We start from the raw sequence: 13,783 nt of genomic DNA on the forward strand, positions 1-13,783 counted from the left end.
GGGATTGAAATTTAGTCGCATACCAGAACTCGTGGCCTCTAGAATCAGGGGGATAAATGCACAACATAAAAATGGTAAAATACCATCAGCTTAATGCCCACTATGCCCACTATTCAGAATCATACTTCTATCAAGTCAGAGAAGAATAATCTATGCAGCCTAGGCAGTAGTTAATGAGACAAATGGACATAACTGTTTTGTTTCTACTGGCGGCAGTTGGGTTTTGTTTCTTTGACGTCATTGGTCCCAGTACTTTGCTTTCCTTTTCACACTTCATCATAAAACCCCAATGGATTTTGAGTTGGTTCTCCAAAGCTTTTTTGATCACATCATGAGAAATGGCCCTGACATCTGTGTCATTGACATCTCTATCCCATGAGCTGTACTGAACAGACCGGCAGATTGGGTGTATCAGCTTTATGAGTGCATGTTTACAGAAACACAGGGTGGCTATGGGGAAATAAACATCCTTTCTTGCTGACAGGAAAGAATGACGCGTTGCTCACACACCTTGAGCAACTGAGCTTCGTCAGTGACAGCAAAAGCACATTTTTCACAGATCACATCATCAGCTCACTGTAAACAGCCTCTTTAATCAGCAATTAAGATATATGGGCTCCAGAGTAACAGCGTTGTGGATAAAAGCCTTCAAGTTATCCACCAGCTGTGGAAAGTAGGCAATCACTGTTGAATTTTCTGGGATATTTCATTGTCCTCTGTGCAGTTCATCTGTTGTCAAAGGCCTTGGGCTTGCGTCTGAGTTTCCAGATTAGGTCCTGTGGTGCATCTCCATGAAACATTATTTTCTTTTGGGTTCAGTGAGAATGTGAGTGTGTTCCTTGCCTTTGTTTTTCTTTTTGTGCACCTCAATAAGATATAGGAAATTATTATCCCTCTCAAAAGCCCTCACAGCTGCACAGGAGAGTGGAGCACTGGATAGCCCCATAACCTTTTTTCTGCTGTGAGCTTTGCTGCACTGAACTGCATGTTCATACTGTATGTTGCTCACTCATGCACTGCCAGTGCGCTGTGTCAGTGGCACAACTTAAGGAATCCCAGTCACAAAAGACTGTTAATGTAATGCTGTTGCCCAGAGTGGAATAAGCATTTCTGGACTAGAGGTGTCTTTTCTGAACAGGCTATTTGGGATCCCCTCCAAGATGGGGTTTCTTTCTTAAAAGGCATAAGGGCAAAAGGGGAAACAAACGAGGAAAAGCCCTAAAGGATTTAAGAATGTTGCTTTTTTGTGTTGCTTGAAAGTATTGAAGCTTACCTGTTTTGTTGGAGCTGACCTTCACAGCAATGCCAAAATGACCTCTGACCTGTCATCAAGTAGCTGGAGTTGTTGTGTCATCTTACTTACCTGTCCAATTTGATCAAGCAGTGAACTGGTTATTAACAGTTTTGCTGTTGTAATTCTCACTCTACACTGGGTAGAGTTAAAAGTTGAGGCCAGCCATTTGTGAACAAATCCAGCCTTTTTTTTTTTGACGTTAACCTACTTTTACTACGTTTAACAGAACCACTGTGTGGTTAGAGGAGAAAAAATGCTGAGAATGTCAAAAAGTATTATAATATGAGGTTTCAAAAGAATCTGCTTAACACAAAGCCAGCTATTTATATACACATACACAGTAAATATGTAGTTTAACTTCATTGAAATTTTTAACAAAAAGACAACTTCAGAAACTGGTGATGTATAACATCTTGGACCTTAATGTCATTTGTCAAAAGGAAATATCTTCTTCTACATTTATGCCTTTCAGAAATTATTATAGCATGACCTTTCTAATGTCAATATCTACATTCACAGTGCATGGAGACCTTCACTGTTATCAAAGCAAGCCTTTGACTGTTTCACACTTGGACTGCACAGAGCCCAAAGGCTTAGTATAGTCTCTCGTAATGAATCTCTGCCCTGAGTCTGGTTAAGGATAATCTCAGATGTTGCAAGAAAAAAAAGTTATGGGGTATCTTTAGAACTCAATAGATAACTACACTATCTCAATCGCACAAGAGTGTTTTATTTCTTAGTGTCAGAGAGAAGTTCTAAAAAAAAGACTCATTACATTTTTTCACCGGTACAGACAGCTAATAATTTCATTGTTATTTTTTGTTGTCTTTTTTTAGTAATTATGAGCTACATGTTAGAAATGACAAGATAAAGTCACCTGAACGAGCTCGTGAAAAGGGATCTGCGGTTTGATTTATTGCTTGTTACTCTACCCACCGATGAACTGGAAATTCTTAAAAGTGACTGTGGTGCACTGTAAAACATATTTGAAGAGACAGAAGTTTTCCTTGTAGCACACAGCCCTTGATTGTTTCCAGGGAGCTAAAGCAGATCTCTCTTGCTGTCAGGTTCTTGTCCATATAAAGTTGTGTTCTCTTGCCCCTGGAAAAGCTTTGCCAAGACTTTTCTCCAGTTCTCTTCTCACATCTGTAAACTGGATGTATAGACACATCTCATCAGGACACCAACTGTTTCTCTTGCTTCTGTTAAATTATGAATGGAAGGTGTAAATGGTCAATATCTCACACTTTACTGCCCAAACAGCAGCTCCAGACTAAACAGATGCATACAGAGTGAATGAGATTTATAGCCTGTGATGTGGGAATCATTTTGAAGAATTTCTGTGGGCTCACACCAGCTACATTTCTTCAGAGGATCCTTTTTAAAAGCTTACTTTATAAACAGATAAGCCACATCAGTTACCTTTTGAATTAAAGGTTGATTTTAAAGCATGTTTTGGATTACCAAACCGTTAACTCATTCCCTGCATGATAAAATATAAATAAATCCAAAAAGAAATTCAGCTCTTTCCCAGCATTCAGCAGTCCTTACAGTCAATCACAAATTGTTTTATTTTCCCTTGTCACACACTTCAAGGCTTAAGAAGCTTTTTTATTTAAAAGATAAAATGATCTCAAACCATCTCAGATCCATTTCTCGTCTAAGTTGATTGGTTTACCAAATGAAGTTCTTGCTGGTGTTAAGAGATCTAGTTTTCTTTCAATTTTGAGGACACAAATCAAGGCATCTTCTTACTGCAATTGACACCACAAGAAAAATAGAAGACTAGTTGTTTGGGACCTTCTGAAGTTGATGACTAATGTGCATTTTTCACCTAAAATAGAACACCCGAATGTAAAATGTCTTATTGACTTAAGCAGGTTAACTTGACTTAAGCATGTTAGTAGGTGTGAGCTTTTTATGTAATCCTTTAATATTTCCTTGTCTTCAAAAAACATTTAAATGGAAATTTCCATGCCTAGACCGAGTTTGTACTTTCAATTAAATACATTACATCATACCATGTAATGTACTTGTAACAGCACTGGGACCTGATGCAGCCTCTACTCTTATCTCATCGAGGCTAACTGACTGACTTCTGAAAGATAATTTACGGTGCAGCTAACAAATTGGTTCCCTCCTTTGTTATTGGAATTGTGGTGAAACATTTGCTCTGGCCAACAAAATTGACTAAACCTTAAGACCTGTATGGGTTATACAGTTAAACATTAAACATACCACACACAGTTGTCCCATAGGAAAATTAGCATGTTTTTTTTTTAATTGCATATGTTACTGAACAGAACTGCGTTTTTAAAGCACTGAAAATAAAGTTGTATATTTGGGTATCATTAATAGATAACAGGCATATTCAGTGTTGCATTAGTATTTAACTTAAACACAGTGTCTTCTTCCCATTTAAATAAAAAATGTCAGATAAGCAATACTCACTTTTGGTGCTGGAAAGCCCATCATAGCCTTTTGACTTTATTGAATCAGTTCTTGGCCTTGCTGTTACCTAAGTCTGTAGTCATTGGCATGTTTCAGTGACTTATTAAAATACTGCAGCGTTCTGGCTCTCAGCGTCACTGGCGTCATAGATCTGGTAAGAGAGGTGTTTATGTAGTGAGTTTTTTTTATATTTTAAAAAAGATAAAAACTTCTAACTGTTGAATATTAGTGAAACCCTGAAGGTATTGGAAGTGTGAGGTTTTAAGGGGGCTCAGCTGATCTCTGGTGCTAGAAGTCAAAATGCAACATTTAGAAACTTTGTACTGCTCAACCCTCTGCCCCCAACACCACAACGAGCATCCTGACAGCCTTCAGTTTTTTTGTATGTTTTTTTTACATAAAACCGTGATAGCCGTCCAATACTCCTACAGCTCCAAGGTTATCTCTGAATTGCAAAACATTGTGAGGTCCCTTTAAAAAATGAATGAACCCGATAATGTTGTAAATGTGTATAACATGGAAAAAAAATGAGTGCATTAGTCCTGTATGTCAGTAGTTCATTTTGAAACTTCAAGTGACGGTTCTGATAGGCGTGTTTTTACATATATGTATATAAATACATGGATAGATAGATCTAGTATGAAACTTTGCACAGTCTGAGGGGAAGGAAACAATCCTTCTGAACAAAATGGCTGCCCCCCTGCCCCTCCCTCCAAAATCTTTTTAAAACAATACACTTGTGGGAAACCTTTTTAGTGTCATAACAAGGTGTAAGCGCAACAATCTTGAAAAGTTTCTGTGTGTTTGAAAAGTACTGTACTTCTGTACTTGGTATCTCTATATTTTTCGTTTTTCTTTTTTGCAGCCTGTTGGTTATGTCCGTGTGATTCTGAGACTGCATTTTTGAACCTACAACGTGTTTTCCATCAGCCTATCTCAAAATAACATTTGTGTCTATCTGGGGAGAGCTCCAACCTAGACTTGCTTCTTTTAGGTTTACAATCCAAGACCTCTGTTTCTAGACTATGATACTATTCTATTGGGGCTGCTGGTAAAATATACATTTAGTTCTTGTTCATCTATGAAGTTCATTTTGCATCCCATGAAATAAAATGTTGCTGAATACAGATCTGTTAAGTTTTTTTATGTTATAATGTAAAAACAAAATTGTAAATATAAGACTCCGCTTTTTGTTTTCTTTAATTTTGTACCTTCTCGTGCTGAATATAATCCAAGCAATGTCTACGTCTATAAGTAAAGTAGTGAAGTTGTTCTCACCACTGTAAAGACTGGGATTTTTTATCTTTGAAGTTAGAGTAGTATCAGATGAACCGTAGAAAAAAATAGTCTATGGTATCGTTAGTTTTCAGATATTAAATTCATATATTATCTATTGCACAAAATAAATCCATTGTAGGATTATTCTCCTTATGCAGTCCATAAATGTATTGTTAAAAATCAGGAACATGGAATCAGCCATACAAAACATCATCACAAGAGCTGTATGGATGGTATTTTTAACTTTTTAAATTCTCCTTTGAAAAAGAACATAAAAAATCTACAACTTGCCCCTTATCTCTGATAGTGACATTTTTTAGATTGTAGCTTCAAATAGAAATGATGAGAAAAATAGGTCATGCTCGTTTTGAATGATATGTTTCAATACCAACAATAGGCAAAGCAACTCAATCTCAAACATTCATGAACGCTTAGTGTTTCTCATGGTGAACTGAAAGCATGCTGCCCCAAACGAACTATATCTTCTTTAAAGATTGGTTTAATCCCAGCCACTGCAGTGCCAAAACTTTTTACAGTAAGAGATGTGCCACTCCTAGAATCCTCATTTATTTTAATAGCCAATGATAAGACAATGACCTTACTGCCCTAAAACCAGGCAGTAAAGAAACATTTTATGGCTCAGATCAGAGGGAGAGGAAAAAAACACAGAGGAATGGCTTAACTGAGCTCCTTGCATTTTACTGCCGTTTACATTTGAGGATTTTTAGTCTGATGTGGTAAAAGAATGTGGTGAGTGACATCTTCTGAAACACTGATTAAATATTTTGTGGGAACAAGGAGCAATAGTTTCAACGCATCATGCCGAACATCAATTAAGTGCTTCTTACTCACATCCCTTTAATTGTGCATCATCATTGTTCTAAGAAATTAACCTCTTAAGATCTGCTTATCATTTCTAATGACCCACTAGTTAAGCCAAGGAGTTTAGATTGATGTTCCCTTAAGACACTGCCTTTTCAGTACCTTTCCTTGTCTTTGTGGTTGATGGTTTTTGCCATCAATCTGCCTTCTGAATTTTACGGGTCCATTCTTTATAGGAATATACTTTTTTATATTGCGTTTTGGGAATGCAGTCCTGGTTTGGGTTCTCCCGTATTTAATAAAGAAGAAAAAAAACTTTTTATTTCATTATTTACAGTTTCAAGAAATGTAACTGCCTTTTATCCGTCTGTGTGAAAAACGCTGGAGATTTCTGTAAAGAAAAAGAAAAAAGACGTTGTATTGTATTCATCTTGGCCTTTGTATATATATAAACACAACATTATCAGCCGTTTTGTTGTGTGGTTTGTTTTATTTCTCCTGCTGCACGGTGACTGATGTTTTTGGAGCTTTACACTAGGAGTAGCAGATGACAGAATTTAACAGATTATAGAGGTTTCCTAATGTCCGCAAAAGTGTATTCTCTGGATCTCTGTGCCTCTTAAAAATCATATTCATATTAAATATTAAAATGGGCAACACTACCCTGGAGGATAATAGAACCATAACACAGCAGAGCAAAGAATATAGCAATCTAGACTGTGTTAGCAAAATGCAGGACCTGATGCAGAAGGATGACATTTTATTGTAGGCACAGAGACATATGGGAAAACTGCTTTGTTCAAAGGGTGGCATGGTGGCACAGTGGGCAGCGTTGCTGTCTTGTAGCGCTGGGGTCCTGGTTCATGCTGGTAGGTAAATTGGCTACTGTAAATTGGCCCTAAGGGAAATGTGACTGTCGTCCCATCCAGGGTGTATCCTGCCTTGTGCCCAATACTTTCCAGAATGGGCTCCAGGCCACTGTGACCCTGAATTGGATAAACAGCTATTGAAAGTGATATGATGCTCTATTTAAATTTTTTTCAGGGTGGTATTTGAGCTAATATGGCATGACTCCTGGGATTTTCTCCAAGGCATTACACCATATGAACCTATACAATTATTATGACAATTATTAACATATCCTTTTTTCTGTTATCCAAAATCTGTGTAACCTGTCATCAAGCATCAGATAGGCTTTTTCCATAACAGATGCCAATAATCATGTACTTCAATTTCATAACCTTCATTTTACATGACAAACAACTCTAACTGTGAGCACATGGAACAATAAGAAAAATTACTAAAGAAGTGCATCCCAAAACTAGATGTCATTATAACTTTGTTTCTTTTCCAAGGCTACACTATGCTACCTTAGTGTCTACACTGCTTGAACATGAGGCCTTAACTTTGTACCACACAAGAATTTCAAAATGCAAGTCCATGAAACCCAAACCATATACAGTAATTTTTGCTTATGCTATGCTGTTTTATGTTCCTGCTTTGTGTTCTTTTTAAACTATGTTTTTGTTGGATGTTTCCTGCGACCCTTCTGAGGTGATTTTTGGTTATTGATTTTCCGGGATTAAGAGACCTTACCTTTTGCTCTTTTGCATCTGAAAAGAAATGTACAATTTATATTTACTGCTGTAACAATCCCCAGTAATGCACGACCCATGAAGGAGCGCTGACTGTGCTATACAGAAGCACACAAATACATTAGCACACTGTATTTTGAGTAGTGTTATTCATGAATGCTTTTTGTTTGTGTTTTTAAACTATTTGTCCATCTATCCATTTTCTAACTACTTCATCCAATTCAGGGTCACGGGGGCAAGGAATGTGCAAAGGGATGCCAGGGTGCAGACAAAACACAGAAACACACACACACACTCACACCAAGGCCAATTTTCCAAGAAGCCAATGAATCTACCTGTGTGTCTTTGGACTTGGGGAAGAAACCAAAGCACCTGGCGAAAACCCACTCAAACACTCCAGGTGTGGAATTGAACCCAGGGCCCCAGTGCTGCAAGGCATCAATGCCACCCACTAAATTATTCTTATAAATAATATCTTTCATAGTTTATTGAACAATAATTCATAGCAAAGCATCAATATACAGATTCAGACAGGGGGTTAAATTTCCAAAAGTAGAAGTCAATACTCTGCAATTCTGTGTGTGAAGTTCCAGCAGTAACTGCTGGCTTGATCCAGATGGAATCTGTTAGGATGAGCAAGTGTTCAATAAACATATATATTCATACATGTACATAACTGATCGAATCTCCTGGGTAGCCAAGCAGCAAGGGCACTCTGAGTGCTAGATTCATGATCCAGATGGTTGACCGTGACCCGGATTCTCCAAATGTGTGGCACAATTGGCAGTGCTCTGCTAGGAGTACGGTTGGTATCTGGCAGCCAAATCGGGTCTTTCACGGATTTCTGGCAAGCAGAAACCACTGTGACTTGCCGGATACCTGCAGGCTTGCTAAGACATTGAAGGAAGGAAGAACAACAATCCAGTGAGTGCTAATGTTCCTGTCAGGTACTGCTGCTATCGTAACATATAAAATAATGATTGGCTCTGCATTGAGTGAGTTGGAGGAGCATGTGCTCACCTCTCACTCCTCCCAAACATGCCCTAGGCTTGTTGCCAGAGATCTTTTTAAAACGATTGCCGACAGGTAATTGGGTAGGTACATAGCAAAAAAATCACTGGTGTTTCCAAGTTAAAAAGAAAAACAACATTTAAGTTTTCTTAACAACCTGGTGTCTATCCCTCGGAAGCAGAATCTACTGTAAAAAAAAGCAATATTAAAGTGAGAGAGTTCAGAGCTTTACAGAGGCTCAGTGCTCAGTGTACAACCAACCAAGTCTGCCTGAGCTGTTCCTGACACCTGGAATCATCTGTACACTATGCAGCCATTTTCTAAACACTTCTTCCAATACAGGGTTGTGAGCGAGATTAGCCCCTGAGAGGGCAAAGAATAGAGCATTAAGAGACCACCCCCAACCACATGGCATTTTGTCAAACCATGTGCTCTCTTTCTTTAATTTATTTCACATAGAGTACATAGTACTACATAAATAGCACTTACTTTTAACATGAAACATGAAACATGAAATTGACATGAAAGGAGTTCCTGTAGACAGTGTTTGTAACACACAGCCCTTTCCCAGGGTCCAAAGCCAAGTTCCTTTTGACAATTCATCTTTAATTTCTAAGCATTTCCAAGCAGCAGGGGCGGCAGTCCATTGCAGGGCACATACAGACACAAACATGCACACACTCACACCAAGCCCTGTTTTCCCGCAAGCCAACTAACCCACCAGTATGTCTTTGGACCGAAGAAACCCACCTTAACACTAGGAGAACATACAAACTCCACACAGATAGCACCCTAGGAATTGAACCCAGGGCCCCAGTGCTGCCAGACAGTAATCCTAACCACTGTGTGACTGTGCCTTCTCCATTTATACTCACGAGCTAAAGGTAACATTGAATCCAAGCTCACTGCATCATAAACAAAATTGTACTCAGCTAATCTGATTTTTTTTATGAGCAGCTTGAATGGTAACTAGGGAGATAAAGTATTAAAGGAAGAGGGCTGTAGAAATGCAGTTTAGAGATTTGGAAGCTGGAAATACTAACCTGCCATTTACTTAAAATCATTTTCTGTGAAAGTTATTTGTTACACTGTAACATGCCCTGTTCAATGCACAAGTAGTTTTACTTGTTACCACTCATATTAATATTATGTAATACTGGTAATAATTGTATTACTGTTTATATAGAACAATCACAGAATGGCATTACAAATAACAAATTCCTATTTCTTGAAATGTTTTGATATGTTTAAAAGCTTCTATTAAGCTTTTCAATTACAAATGACTATTTTCTAGCATTATTTCTTCTTTCACTAGGGTAGGCTGCAATAAATGTCATTTGCAGACACAAAACATTTTCCAATTGCTAGAAATTGAGTCTGAAAACTAAATGTTGTAAAAAGCAGGGAGGCATAAATGTGCTCATTTCGCTAGCTCCACTATAATGTTTAACTTATCTGTAATTTTTAATTTTCTATTTTGGAAGACCATGATAGTATAGTATCTGTACTTCTCCAATTAAACTTAATTGTGACAGTTACATTTGCCTAAATTCACACAGTACTCATTTTGAAAAATGCAATTACATTAATGAGATGCAATTCTTTGGTTCTGAAAAAGTAGGATCAAGCTATAATCCCTGTCTGAGAGTAGGATCAAAATCTGAGCTCAGAATGAATCCTGATCTGTTTATTATAACGTAACTGGTCTTAAGATCAAATCTGAGCCTCGATTTGTGATTGTAATATAGCCTGTTAACTGTTAATATAACCAGCCCCTTCTTGTTATAACTTGTACTGTAGGCTCCTGTTAATGTTTCTTAAAACTGTATTGTCTTGAATTATTCTTATTAAATAATTACTCTTAATAGCTCAGTCACAAATGATCAATGGAATTCAGTGATACCACATTAAAAAAACTGAACTGAAAGTCCTTTGAAAACTCCAATTAAGCAGAACTCTCCCCGAGCATACTCACTCAAATCTTACTATCCGTAGGTTCTAAGCAATTACAAAAACCTAGACCTAGGCTGAGGGGTATATGTTTCTGAGAGATCTTCACCAAGTGCCCTTGTAATATCTGTATTGACAGCAAATGTTGTAATTTGAACATGTGAAGGAAAGTCCTGGGTGTGAGATTCATATCAGTAGGTGAGCAAACCTCCAGATTGGGATCTAACCTTTCACCCAGATGTCTGTAATAAACTCCATTTAGTGATCATTGTCAGTGGTGTTTGCTGAGGTGTAATTACTGCCATAGATGGAGCTACAGACTGTTAGATATTGGACCAGAATTGACCACAGGGTTACACAAGGGATTACATTTTGTAATTTGAATATGTGTATATGAAAGATGGGTAAACATAATTCTTACATAAGATGAATGACAGTTTATTGCAACGTAAAGGTCCATTTGATTTTGATGAGACCATGTTTCCTCAAAGCAAAATCCTCTTTTACCAAACACATCACTGCCTACGATATTAAGAATCACGGTTAAGCAAAGGTGAAATCACTGAACAGCTCTGACAGTGTACACTTACTAATCACATTGTATGCACAAATTCATCAAAGAGTTTTTAAACTACTCTAGAAACCACCAATCTAGCCATTTTCGGGATTTGGGAATTAAGCTGCAGGCAGTCAAATACAATTGGTGTATTTACAAAACAGCCTTAAAAATATTGTCTGTATAAATGTGAGCAGGACTGCGCTTTGCTAGGCTATATATACAAACTGATGAGGCAGAGGGTCACTGAAAATGATGAACATGCCCATTACTGATACAATCAGCATGCCTTGAGCATGAGACTTCATTATCTTTATTTCTACGGGGGGACCACCCAGAGAAGCTGAAATAAAAGCTGCTGACTGAGATTTGGTAAGAGCAGTCAAGAATGCTATAGGGGGTGGATCATGACAACCTTTGGTAAATGCTAGTGCGGCCTTAGGTTTGGAAAACCATGAGGAAAGTCTCCTTGCAAATGCACAACCATTCTTGTCTTGGATGTCTCAGCCCTGCCTCAGACAAGAGCTCTCATCTGGGAATCTCTTGGTACTGCCATGGCTGTTTAATCGCAGGGCAGCTGAGAAACTTTCTGCCGGGCAGCGAAGCTCCTCCTGTCCCTCACAGTTTCACAGCGTTTCCCCCTGTTTGCTCGTGCGGCTGACTCAGGGCCCGTTCCAAGCAGCTCTACTTACTCTGTAATGGCGGTTAAAAGCCAAACAGAGCCCAGGTCCAAGTTAAATGAGTAGCCTCCTCCTTTTTACTTTTTTATATGAGTTCTGAAAAAGCATCCTTCGGGGGGGAAGGGGGAAGGAGGGCAGGGTGTGGGACTTGAAATGATGTGGTCTGAGCCCTGGCCGCCAAAACAGCACTGATTGCAAGTGAGAGGAAAACGAGCAAAATCCTAAAATAACACCGTTTTCTCTGACAGGAAGGAAGAAAGTGGAAAAAAAAGGAGGGGAGGGGTGTGTGGGGGGGGGGGTTTGTCGACTGTTTCTTTTCTTTTTCTTTTCCATTTTTCAAATGTTGTTTTTGGTGGATCAAGGATTTCGTCTACATCGCTGCAACGGCCTTGAGTTTACAGGTTCTAAATTACAGGCCCAATGAAATCACAGGGTATCGGGTTAGAACAAAGTGCTGGAGCACAATGAGCTCGGAGAGTCCCTCGTGAGATACCATAGCTCCTGCATAGCTCCGCGGCCTGTGAAGTGACCAAACTTTTTTGGCTCGCTAACAAACTCTTTTCTTTAGCTTGAGGTTCTCAGGTCCAAGGGCCAGATTAAATTAGTTATCGCTCCGCTATAGCCATTATAAAGTATTGCTTTCCCGGGACCCTAGCTCTCAGTTTAATGAAGGTCCCACTCCTGAAGCAGTCCTGACAGGAGGGAGTTGAGCTCTGTATTATAGATTAAACATCCACAGAAATTACCCACAGACTCGAGGGTCTGCTTGAAAATTTTGCCCCTTTTATTTTCTTATTCTGGTTTGGTCAGGCTGCAGTTACCACAAGAGGTTTTTTTTTACGTGTAATAAAATAACATCTCAATCCATTCATTCACTGGTATTGGGTGTCAGCTTAATATGTTTCAACATGACCACCTACTACACTTTCAAATTGGTAAAATAAATTTTAATAGTTGAAATGAAAAGCACTGTCTCCTAGATATCTGATCTGTAGTTTGAGGTTCTTATACAGTACGTATAAAAAGTATTACAGCCACCAAGCTTCAAATGGTTTGAATGTTATTTCACTACAACAGATGTATTCTAAAGCTGAAATCTGTCACGGCTCTGAGTTCCTAAGATATTTGACAGCGTGTTCTGTATATTAAACAGAACACAATTTGCTAAATGTAAGCAATTCTTTAAAAGACTAGTGTAGATCAGAAGAAGAAAAAGTCAGGACACAAGCTGTGCCTGAGCTTTTGAAGGATGAACTTCATTAAGAAATTTCAAACAACACAGCACAAAAACAAAAATATATTTTAAGCGATTGGGGTCTTTCTTAATAAGATGAGAAGCTCTCCAGACCCAGGTAAGTAGAAACAGATCATAGAACATGTGTAGCTAGGGGGAAATTTCAGAAGGAATTAATAATTTGAAAGAAAAAAGCAAAGAACCAAAGTAATCGTACAGCATAACCAAACTTTGAATGTTTTTTAACCTTCCCAGAGTGCATTGCAACTTCAGTATTTTAAAATTCAGCAGCAGGCACAGATAATCACAAACCCTCAAAGGGGTAAAATATTCTACGTGGGCAATAGCAGTTTAGTACTATTAAGGAGCTATGCCTGTGCAATATTTCTTCTCCTTTGAAAATATGCTCTTATTTACTGCTAATACTGTCTTTAAGTAACTGAAAACAAGAGTATTCAACATTACTAATACTTATTATTTAGAAATCGACCTTTTATGATAAAACAAACTACAAGCTTATGGATTTTTCTAAGAGCGATACCAAGCACCAGTCTCTGTAGGACCAGCAGAGTGCATTTTAAACTCAGGCTGAGATGGGATGCTCACAACAATCGAGCTGTTGTGTATGATCGTAGAAAGCAACAAGCTACGTGCCCCACGTTCATATCCTTTCACATGGAAGAGAACGGGATGTGACAGCAACCAGGTAAGTGCTGTAGATATGACCATAGTATGCTTTTCAAAATCTGCTGGAGGTTGGGAAAATGGAGACAGCATAGTGTTATAGCCCTTTGTGCTGTCGGCTTACAGCTCTACAGCTTGAGTCCTAGGTTTGATTCTGGCCTAAGACATCTTCTAGGTTTTCTCCCCTTGCCAACATGACTACAACTTTCTCCCACAGTGAAATCACAC

Source organism: Lepisosteus oculatus, chromosome 7 (assembly GCF_040954835.1).
Source record: "Lepisosteus oculatus isolate fLepOcu1 chromosome 7, fLepOcu1.hap2, whole genome shotgun sequence".
NCBI lineage: Eukaryota > Metazoa > Chordata > Actinopteri > Semionotiformes > Lepisosteidae > Lepisosteus > Lepisosteus oculatus.